Source organism: Acinonyx jubatus, chromosome B1, assembly GCF_027475565.1.
Source record: "Acinonyx jubatus isolate Ajub_Pintada_27869175 chromosome B1, VMU_Ajub_asm_v1.0, whole genome shotgun sequence".
Lineage (NCBI taxonomy): Eukaryota > Metazoa > Chordata > Mammalia > Carnivora > Felidae > Acinonyx > Acinonyx jubatus.
Window position 1 is genome coordinate 68,389,336 of NC_069382.1, and position 12,230 is coordinate 68,401,565.

The following is a 12,230-nucleotide window of genomic DNA, read 5'->3' on the forward strand; positions in this document are numbered from 1 at the left end:
GACACAGAACGTGAGCAGGGGAGGGGCAGAGCGAGGGGGAGACACAGAATTTGAAGCAGGCTCCATGCTCTGTGCTGTCAGCACAGAGCCCAACGTGGGACTCGAACTTACAAACTTACAAACTCGAACTTATGACCTGAGCCGGAGTCAGTGGCTTAACCAACTGAGCCACCCAGGTGCCCCCAGTGTTCTGTATTTGATGTGTCCTATGTATTAATAGGAAGACTCTTTAATATTCTGACTTCAGAGAGCAGGCATGGGTAGCCAGTGGGAAGGTGGGTGTATCTGGTGAGAATCAAAATCATTTATGTTTAAAACAGATTACTAGCTACAGTACTATAACTTTATTATTTGATTGTATCTTCATATAGCATGCCTTCTCTTGCACTATTTTTATCAACATGACTGCTGTTCCAGTAAATAATTGCCCAGGAAAATGAGTATTGCACAGACAGCATCATGAGAGTCTTGCCTCGAAATCTTCATCTATCTGTGTCTACCAATCCTTCACTAGTATACCATGATCCTTACCATTTTAATTAAACTCCCACATTGAGAAATCTGTTTTATAACTTAAAGCCTCAAAAGTAACCCAGTTTTTCTCACTTTTCTGAAATGCTACCAATCCTCTCAACCCAAGGTTCTCCCTCACTAGGGGATGCAATAGTCTCAGTTCTGCTTTATCAACAGGTTATTTTGGTGGTGCTTTCAGGAGGCCAGCATTTAATAATATTTTATCTGGGAACTGGGTCTCCAGTGTGGCTCAGTCGGTTATTCATCCAACTTCGGGTCAGGTCATGATCTCACAGTTTATGGGTTTGAGCCCCACATCAGGCTCTGTGCTGACAGCTCAGCTTCGGATTCTGTGTCTCCCTCCCTGTCTGCAACTCCCCTGCTTGCACTTGTCTATCTCTCTCAAAAATAAATAAACATTAAAAAATGTTTTATCTGGGAATAATGTTAGTGATACAAAGAAAATATTTTAGTTTTCTGGTTTTCCCAGATGTTTACAGTTAAAACCCATTGTACAATTATAAAATATTGTAAAGTCACTGAGAAATTTTGGCCATGGATAAAACATAATTTAACAGTTGTCAGCAGGATCACTTTGCTGCTGTTTGGAGAATAGACTTAAGAAGGGACTGGGAAAGAAAGACTAAAAATTTTGTTCTGATCACATCAAGAGTGAAGTTAACTGAGATGTGGAAGATTGTAAGAGACTCAGGTTTGGGGAAATTAATAGGAGCTCAGTTTTAGATGTGTAAAGTTTAAGATACTGACTTGACACCCAAATAGAGAAGTTGACTAAGCAGTTGGATATTAGAGTCTGAGGAGAAACATTGGGACTGGAGACAAGCTTTGATGTTTTAAACATATTCCCTTCACCTCCTTCTCCTCCTCCTTCCTTTTTCTTCATCTTTATCTTCTTCCATCTCCTCCTTCTTTCCTTACTCCTTCCCTCCTTCTCCTTCTTGTCCTCTTTTTCCTCCTCCTTCAACTCCTTCTCTTTCAACTTCCTTCTTCAGTATTTAGATGATTTTGCTTTCTGAACATATTTCTCTAACTTTATACTTACTACATTGTGAATTGTATTTCTACAATAAAAAAGGCTATTTTTATTTTTAAAAAAGACTTGAAATACTGCAAAAATTATAAACAGTGATTATTATGGTGGTGGGATTACAAAAGTTGTTATATATATATATACACATTATATATTATATATATAATATATATACATATATATGTATATATACATATTATATATTATATATATAATATATAATGTATATATATATATATATATATATATATATGATAGACTAAAGGGTAGACAAGGAATATATATATATATTTAATGGATGGCAACACCAAGCTACTACAGAAATGTAGAAAATAGAAAATAGAAGAGAGAACCCTAAGGGACTCCAATCCTAAGGGACTCTCCAATGTTTAAAAGCCAGGTCAAAAATGACAAATAAAGGAGAAAAAGAAAAGCCAACCAGGAGGAAGGAGGAAAACCAGAGTGTATCTTTGGGATAGTACCAAAAGAGTTTCACGAGGCTAGAGTAATCAACTCTGACAAAATTGCTTATACATCAAGGAAAATGAGGTCTGGAGAACTGAACATTGATTTTGGCAATTGAATGATCATCGATGATGCTGATAACAGTTTTGCAGTAGAGTAGAGGTAAAAGCCTGACTTGAGTGTGTTCAAAGGGAATGGATTCAGGGGCGCCTGGGTGGCTCGGTCGGTTAAGCGTCCGACTTCGGCTCAGGTCACGATCTCGTGGTCCGCGAGTTCGAGCCCCGTGTCGGGCTCTGGGCTGATGGCTCAGAGCCTGGAGCTTGCTTTCGACTCTGTGTCTCCCTCTCTCTCTATCCCTCCCCCGTTCATGCTGTGTCTCTCTCTGTCTCAAAAATAAATAAACGTTAAAAAAATTAAAAAAAAAACGGAATGGATTCAGCAAATATAGAAAATATTTTTTATACATGTAGACAAATATCAGATTTCTGTTGAAACCTGAAGAAAAAAAAGTTGGAATTGGAAGGCAAAGTGGACTCACTTTTTTTTAAAGTTTATTTAATTTATTTATTCTGAGAGAGAGAGAGTGAAAGGGAGACCATTCCACATACGTGAGCAGGGGAGAGGCAGAGAGAGAGGAGACAGAATCCCAAGCAGGCTCCCCACTGTGCTGACGATAAACTGATGAAACTGACTGAGACACCCAGGTGCCCCTGGACTCACTTTTTTTTTTTTTTTATGAAATTTATTGTCAAATTGGTTTCCATACAACACCCAGTGCTCATCCCAACAGGTGCCCTCCTCAATGCCCATCACCCACCCCTCCACTCCCTCCCACCGCCGATCAACCCTCAGTTTAGTCTCAGTTTTTAAGAGTCTCTTATGGTTTGGCTCCCTCCCTCTCTAACTTTTTTTTTTCTTCCCCTCCCCCATGGTCTTCTGTTAAGTTTCTCAGGATCCACATAAGACTGAAAACATATGGTATCTGACTCACTTTCTAAGGTAAGAGAAATAAAGCATGGTTTGTATGCTAATGAAGAGATAAAGCTGAGAGGAAAATGGTGACAGTGTAGGAAAGACAAGGGATCATTATGAGAGCTAAGTCTGAGCAGATGAGACGATGTGATCTAGCTTAGGTAAAGAGCTGACCTAGGTTATAGAAGCAAAGGAGGTCATAGATGCAGGAACATGAGTTGGTGCATTTATTAGAATTCGTTCTTTCTCAAAGTTTTCTTTTTTTTAATTTATTTTAAAAAATTTTTAATGTTTATTTATTTTTGAGAGAGAGAGAGCATGAATGAAGGAGGGGCAGAGAGAGGGAGACACAGGATTCCAAGCAGGCTCCAGGCTCTGATCTGTCAGCACAGAGCCTGATGCAGGGCTCAAACTCACAAACCGTGAGATCATGACCTGAGCTGACATCGGACGCTTAACCAACTGAGCCACCCAAGTGCTCTTGGAGTTTTCTTCTGATTGCTTCAGTAGATAGAAGGTGACATGATCTGCCATGAATAAGAATAAACAAAGAGATTTTGGAAGCTTGGGGAAACAGAAGACACAAAATAGTCATGAGGAAACATAGGAGTGGATCAAGTGAAAATGAGCACAGAAGAGAAGACCAAAAGGTAGATATACATAACCACAAAACACAATGATTGCTTCTGAAGAACTAGCAAAAATACAGTTGACCCTTGAACAGTATGGGTTTGAACTGTGTGGGTCTACTTATGTGTGGATTTTTTAAAAATATAAATATAATGTAGTCCTATAAATATATTTTCCCTACCTGATGATTTTCTTAATAACATTTTCTTTTCTCTATTTTACTTTTTTGTAAGAATGTAGTATGTAATACATATAACATACAAAACATGTGTTAATCTACCATTTATGTTATTGGTAAGGTTTCTTGTCAACAATAAACTATAGTTAAGTTTTGGGGGAGTCAAAAGTTACACATCTATTTTCAACTGCATGGGGATCAGCATCCCTAATCCCTCTTGTGTAGGGTCAACTATAATAGAATTGACAACATATATGTTTACAAAAAATTTAAAAAATATGAAAATTAATAAATATTAAATTAAGGACCTTAAGAGGTCCTTTGACCTTTGAGAGGAATTCAGTGAAAAGAGAATCCCTGGTTTCGAAAGCTATCCTTATAGAGGACAAACTTGATTTGGATCTGATCCCCCAAAGTATTTTTCTCCCTTACTTGAGAAATCTATAAATTATTTGTCCATTTACAAGTTTAACTTATTACAGCTATAATTATAGGAAGACCTTGCTTTCAGGTCTATTTCTATTTTTCAATAGGACATTTCAAAAATACCCCAAAGGAGAGAAAATATAAAAAATAAAATGCCAAGTACAGATACAAAAATGACCAAGTTGGGGCAACTTCTGTTTGTCTTTAATTCCCCACCTTTAAAGCTGACATGTCTAAAAAATTTGATCCCATTTTCCTAATAGTTAAAAAAATGAACACCTGCAACTATAGACAAGTATATATGTATAATTTATTTGCATAATAATGAGCACATATTTACAGAATATAACTATATGTAAGTTGTAAAATACATTACCATACTTATTACATAAATATGCTATAGAATACTATATAATATACAATTTTCATAAAATAAGTTATGTTATATAATTTATTTATAAATCAGATACATGTATTACTATAGCAGTATGTTTACATATATTATAGTATATACGTGAGAAAAATTAGGATAAGATAAAAATAAATAAATGACATTTTAAATTATTACATTAATTTTTATTAGTCATACCCAAAATTCTTTGATTTTAATAAATACTGTTGAAAATGCTTCAGCATATTTAAAAGTGAATTTTAACGCTTTGATTTTGAATAATATTTTGAAGTTTTGGTTCTAAATTAAGTATATTATAATATTGATTTTGTTTTTTAAATTTTTTTAATACTTAATAAGTTTTGAGAGAAAGAGAGAGACAGAGTGAGAGAGGGGGAGGAGCAGAGAGAGAGGGAGACACAGAATCTGAAACAGGCTCCAGGCTCTGAGCTGTCAGCACAGAGCCTGACAAGGGGCTCAAATCTATAACCCATGAGATCATGACCTGAGCCAAAGTTGGACACCTAACTGAACCACCCAGGAGCCCCAATATAATACTGATTTTGAAAAGATGGCTGTGAAAGCTAAGAAATATATGTAGATTTCACTGGAGAGTTTAATAATTGGAAATATTTGGTAATTATGATACACATATTTCTATTCTAATTTTGAAAAGTGTTTAACTGAAATTTAGTTCTTAATTTTATATTCTAACTGATCTTGATAGATTATTCCTGAATTGTTTAGAATATGCTGTGTTTTTATATTTTAAACAAATAATTCAAAGCTTAATAATACTGTCTATTTGGAGAATATGAAACTGGTTCAAAATTTCTATTTCTATGTTTTAACGCGCAGATGATAAAGTCTATGTAAATGACATATTTTTACAACAAAAATAAAATAAAAATCTCACATTGAGAGAAACTCTAACAAATACCCAAATTCAAAGGAGTTTCTTTCAAAATGGAGTTACTGTCATTTGTTATTAAAATATTATTTTTATCTTAAGGATACAGTGAAGGTTGAATTTAAAAAAAAATATCTGCTAGATAGCACACTACAGATAGCAATTTTTATCACCAAAAATTCAATATATTGGAACACTTATCTTTTTAAAAGAAAAATGCTTTATTTATCTTTAAGCTTGACAGCTCTTTAAAGTACTTTGCCATGACATAAAGAGTGAACCCCTGAATGTTACAGAAATAAATCAGAATCACTTCCCTTCTCACGTCATTGTTTTGTAAAAACTCAGCATTTAAGCCAATCTAATAGGGCACACATAAACTATTATAATTTAACTTTCGCTAAAAGTAAATAAAGAAAAGATAATACCATTGTCAACCTATCCACTTTATAAAACCCCCACTCTTCCCTTTCCATCCCTGTATGTATAGGACACCTCATCTGTTGACTTACAGGCTGAGTGAGGGCACCAATGTTAATCTGCACATTAAATATTAATATAAGTTGACTTTTAAATCATTTAAAGTTGTTTTGATAGAAAACAGATATTCTAGTATTTTTTTTCTCACACTATTTAGCCATCTCTGGTGCTCACAACTTTGGAGACCATTGCTTTAAATATATGGAGCAAGGCATGCTGTCATTCCAAAAGAAAGAAATGTTGAAACTTAGTGTGTTAGTGATGGTTGCTTTACAGTTAAAGAAATCAAATTGAGCTGGCAGAGGAAAATTTATTAGAGAAGACATTCTAGTGTCTCACTGAAATCAAGGAAGAGTTTTTCAAAGAAACTTCAAGGATTGGGCCCAGGATGGATGATTATGGGCCTTCCCTTATCACAGCCCCATTACTGTTATTCCATTATCCAAAGAATCTAGTCCCAATAATTTTGTTCAGAAATCCATGTTCCTGAGAACAGGACTTAGATCTTGTATGTATGCATGGCCAAATTTTCTATGGATAGAGAGGAGAGTCATATAGCAGAAATATACCTGCTAATAGCATAACATGAAACATGGAGAGCAGATCTCAGAGAAAAAGAGGCTGACCTGCCAAGCCAGATTATTTCTCTATATCAAGGAATGGACTTGGGAACACATGTGATATGTGAGGGACAGGGTGAGTGATGTAGTCTGACTAGAGAGTAGTGCTCCTGTAACTGAACAATTGACGATCATTAAGACTGATAGATTAGGGCTAAATTTAGTGGGGTTAACAATCAGATATGGGAAAGTGGAATTTATATTAGAGTCATAAAAAGACATTTGAAAGTACCTGATCGGGAAGGAGCATAATTATAGGAGTCAGACTCCCATTAGGAAATAGTTGAAAGGGTGATTGAAGAGAATTGAATGGAAACTCTCTGGAAAACCATGGGCAGGGTTAAGGGAAAACCACTGTGGGGTTCAAAACATTAGACTTGGAGACATAGGAGGAGAAAGTGATTGCCAGAATTTGAAGGAGCTGAAGGTATTGGAGCCTGTCATCTTATAGGAGTTTGTCCTTACCTGGGACATATGTAGCGACCACCAAACCACAGCCCAGCAGGGTGGTGGATAAAAAGTATGTTTACCTTTGTCCTCCTACTTCCTAACCTCCTGTTGGCGACTGTCATTGGCAAACTGAAAGGAAACCAGAGAACATGATTGCTGGTTGACACTGTCTGCCAAAGATAACCTCTCAGACACAGAGAAGAGTGCAGAATGTGTAAAATGAATGCAAAGGGACAAAAAGAATATCCTAACCCAATGATCAAAGGTCCACTTTAGAAAGATAATGTCTTGACATAGACTAAGGAGTACTATAGAAGTGAGATTATAGTGAGAAAGAGATTGAATATTTCAATGGCCTGAGTAAGAAGGAATAAGACTTTTCACTTGGGTGGTAGAAATGAAAAGGAAGTGGAATTTAAAAGACACATAAAGAAGGAAAAAAAGATGACTTAATAGCTGATTGGATATGGTGAAAGTCATAGAAAAAAATCCAGAAACTCTCTATAAATTATATACCTTGAAGTACCACCCACAGATAGGGATAAAGTAAAAAGGTATATACTTAATTTGTGTGTGGTATATAATCAATGTGTAGGGTGAGAAAGTGGCAAGAGCTCATTTGGGTGACCACCAAAATCATTTTTGATTTTGTAAGTTAGTGGATAAGAAAAACACTGTTTATGGGGCACCTGGGTGGCTCAGTCGGTTAAGCGTCCGACTTGGGCTCAGGTCATGATCTTACCGTTCGTGGGTTCGAGCCCTACTTTGGGCTCTGTGCTGACAGCTCGGAGCCTGGAACCTGCTTTGGATTCTGTGTCTCCCTCTCTCTCTGCCCCTCCGCCGCTCATGTTCATGCTCTTTCTTTCTCTCAAATATAAATAAACAGTAAAAAATTAAAAAAAAAAAAGAAAAAAACTGTCTGATGGTGCAAGGTTCTTGGGTTTCTGCTGATCAACTGGTCAACTATATTGATTAACCAACATAGGATTGAACCTACCTTTGATCATACCTGGCCCAGCTCTTTGAGACTCTACCCAATCCAATTGCATTTAACAAAATGTATTATGGCATTTTCTAAAAATGAGACTTCTTTGTATGGAGAATGGCAGTGGTACCCACTAAAAGAGCAAATAGCATAAAATAGATACCCTTTCTAATATTATAGATTTCTAAATTTCTCTCTCTTTCTCTCTTTTTTTTTTTTTTGAAATTGTTTTAACTACAAGATTGGTTTCCCAGCTAAATTTTGAATACACCATTTCACAAAGCTATTCTTGCCTGTATATCAAACATCTCTTAAATATGACACACTATTCCAAAGAGATTTGTATTTATGGCAAGTGGTGGGGATGGGGATGGCGTTAGTGGTTTTGTGGCTCTCAGGTCTAAAGATACTTTGTTCAATATTTTGACTTGCTTTTTTCTATCCTCAGAAAGAACTTTTAGGCATCTCTGGCAATTAAGCCCGGTTAAAAATGTTTTTTCTTACAATAATTCCAAGAGAGTTTAGTTTATTTTGGAACTTTCCTTAGACTTCGCACTATTGAATCCATAAGGTGAAGTTATCTTTCAAAACCAGTTCGGTAGCAGCTGGGGAGGTGAGGACCTCATCACACGGCATTGTTTAATGCCACTGGGACTATGTGGGAAGGAGAGTCCTTTTTCTTTTTCTTGGGCTTTTAAAATGTGGTCTAAGTTTCATCGAAGCCTCCCTTACAACACCATTAAACCAAAATTAAGGGCTCCATACATTCCAATAATAGCTGGGTGGTTCAGAATAACATATTTGCTGGCTGAAAAGTACCTATGAATAGCTCCTGGCCCTGCTGGAAGTCTTGTTCTCCAAGCCCATTAAGTTTATGCATTAGAGCACACAGACAGTGGCAGCTGCCTGACATCTCCCATTGTGCTCAAGGACTAGAAAGTGATAAGGTTAATGAGACTTTGTATTGATGCTGAACCAGAGTAGCAGGGCTAGGGAAGCACTGCCTTACAAGTTTTCCAATGATTTTAAAGCGTTAATAGGCTCACAACTGTGTTTAAGGAGAAAGGGTCTAATTTTGATAGCAATATCACCCTTAGAGAAAGTGCTTTTTTTATTCAGACTATTTTAGAAGCATTTTTAAAGGTTATTTATTTGTTCTGAGATAGAGAGTGCAAGTGGGGGAGGGGCAGAGAGAGAGGGAGAGAGAATCCCAAGCAGTTCCAGCACAGAGCCCAGTGTGGTGTTCAAACCCACGAAGCCGAGAGATCATGACCTGAGCTGAAACCAAGAGTTGGACACTTAACTGGCTGAGCCACCCAGTGCCCTTACATTAAAACTTTTAATGCTATCAATCATCAACAGGATTTTGTAAGGTTCTGGAAACAGTCTTTTTTCCAATATGGAGAGTTTGAGGAAATTCTGACCATTGGATAGAGGCATTTTTACCCCCCAGAGTTTGGGGGACAACTTTATGCAAGGTCTGTTCATTACCTGTTGTTACTGCACAGAGATGATCCTTCCTCATTTTCTGGGATGAAGACATCCAGTCCAGCTTCAAGTTTTCTATTACCCTGAATGACTGATGTTCAGAATGTTAGCAAGTGTTGGATTTGGGAAGAGTGGTTGTCTCAGGTCTTCTGCTAGGAGTTTGACATTCATTATCTCATTTAGACTTTACATAAACATTTCAGTTTTGTGATTCTCAGCTCTGCCTGCATGTGCACCAAAAGCACGTTAGGTTTGTTTTTTTTTTTAATTGCAAACATCTGCATATTATCCTTTGAGATTCAGCAGGTCCGAGCACCTGTATATGCATTTGTGATGCTGGTATATATCTTGTGTTTATGTAGATGACAAAAGCTATGCTCGATAAAGGGATATTGAACTGCTTTAAGCCACATTGCCAGGGGAAGAATTATAATTCCTATGAAGCCTGAATGCTTCCAAAGCCCATGTGGTTCCACCACACAATGATTCTTCCCTCTGCTACCAACTCTTTGTGATTCGGGATGAGTTCAAGGGAAGTTCAATCCTCCATTTAGGAGATATATGAATTTTAGATTATGATTGTAAATACGTGTGCAACTTTTAAAATCTCACATTTCCAAGTTGATAGCGTATGCAGTCCTCCACCATCACTCTAGCAATAAGTAAGCCCAGTACCAGTTGGTGTTAATAAAAGCCTTTGTAAAGGACTCCCTGTTTCCAGGCCCTCTTCTAGGTGCTTTACATGTGCCAAATATTTACTCTTTATAGCCACTCTATAAGGTAGATGGTAAAATTGTCTCCATTTCACAGACGGGGCAGTGAGGTTCTCAAAGTTTAAGAAATTCATTGGAATCATGACTAGTAGTAGCAAGACTTGGCATTTAAACCTAGTCCTATTCTAAAGGCCACGCTAATAACTGCCATCCCAAGGACTGGCCAACTTTCTGTAAGGGGCCATATAGTAAATATTTTAAGTTCTGTCAGCATAGTTTCTGTCACAACTAGCTAACTCTGCCATTATACTACAAAAATATGTAAGTGAATGAGTGTAGCAGTGTTCCAATAGCACAATGAAGAACACAAGGTCACTAAAATTTGGTTGTCATATAATTTATATGTTACAAAATATTATTCTTGGGGCGCCTGGGTGGCTCAGTCGGTTGAGCATCCGACTTCGGCTCAGGTCATGATCTCGCAGTCTGAGTTCGAGCCCCGCATCGGGCTCTGTGCTCACTGCTCAGAGCCTGGAGCCTGCTTCGGATTCTGTGTCTCCCTCTCTCTCTGCCCCTCCCCCACTCATGCTCTGTCTCTCTCTCTCTCTCTCTCTCTGTCAAAAATAAATAAACATTAAAAATTATTATTCTTATTTTGGTTTTTTTCAACTACTTAAAAAGGTAATAAGGCTTTACATACATGGTCAGCAGGCAAGATTTGACTTGTGGGCCATAGTTTGCTGATACTCCTTACTGCAATTTCTCATTATTAAATCTTGGGAGACTATTGTGTATGGAAAGGAGCACTTACCTCTTCTTTTGCTTTTTTATCATTCAATTTATTAAGCGTGTAAATCATTAGGCAACTTTCCTATAAATTTATATACTACTTACATTTCTAATGAATATAAATATACGTTCATAAATCCAGTATTCTAACCATTTAACAGTTGTTTACCCAGCCAGCCCTGAATGTCAATAAAAATAACAATCTGATATAAGAGATCTTTTCAATACTTCAACTCTTAAGACAAATTAAATATACACAGAATAGCTCCATTATTACAAATCTTATTGTTATATTGACACTTAAATCACTATATAGATATTGATATCTGGATTTATGGGCTTAAAAATTTGCATTTGCATTCATATCCTTGGATAGCCTAATCTTAACAGTGTACCCCAAATAATATTCTTTCAAGCCAAGATATCAGGTTCTGATTTATTAACGACTTGTTCTTGGTCTGAAAATAAGGCCTGTTTTTACCCCAAGGGGATTCAATTCCAAGTCTATACTAGTTGGTATGGCTCCCTCTTTTAGTACAAGTTCATGTGCTATTTCACAGACTTTCTAAACTGATTCCTTTTCTTTCACCTCCTCTTTTTGTTCCCATATCCATTGAGTTTGGGCTACAGATACCTCATATAATTATTTGCTTCACCATATCTTGTTAATACCTCATTATAATTAGTAGAACCATACAGAGATTTCCCTTCTAAGACAGCTGAGTCTGCACCTTCCACATCCTCTTACAGACATTCGATTGCACTACGGTCCTGCCATCCACCATCAAAACCTATTTCTAACCGATTGTTTTGTAGGGCCATTTCTGCTGACCACTCTTCTTGTTTATAATACAGTTCTTGGTTTTCTGGTTCAGCTGGGCTCACTCATGATTCCTTTTGTCTACCATCCCCCGTCACACAGATAACAAATAATAAATATCTTTGATCACACATATTCTTAATAAAAACAAATAAAATCCTGAGATCAGCACACTCAGATATGTCAATGAAGCAACATGAGTTTGCTCCTTGATGAGTCAGAAATGGCACCAGATTGAGTTGTCGCACAAAGAAAACTTTTATTTGCAACAAATAAAGAGATTACAGGGAGTGGCTTCCAAAGCCAAGAATCCCTGAGACAGAGTGAATGGGTTCCTTCGGTTTAGGGT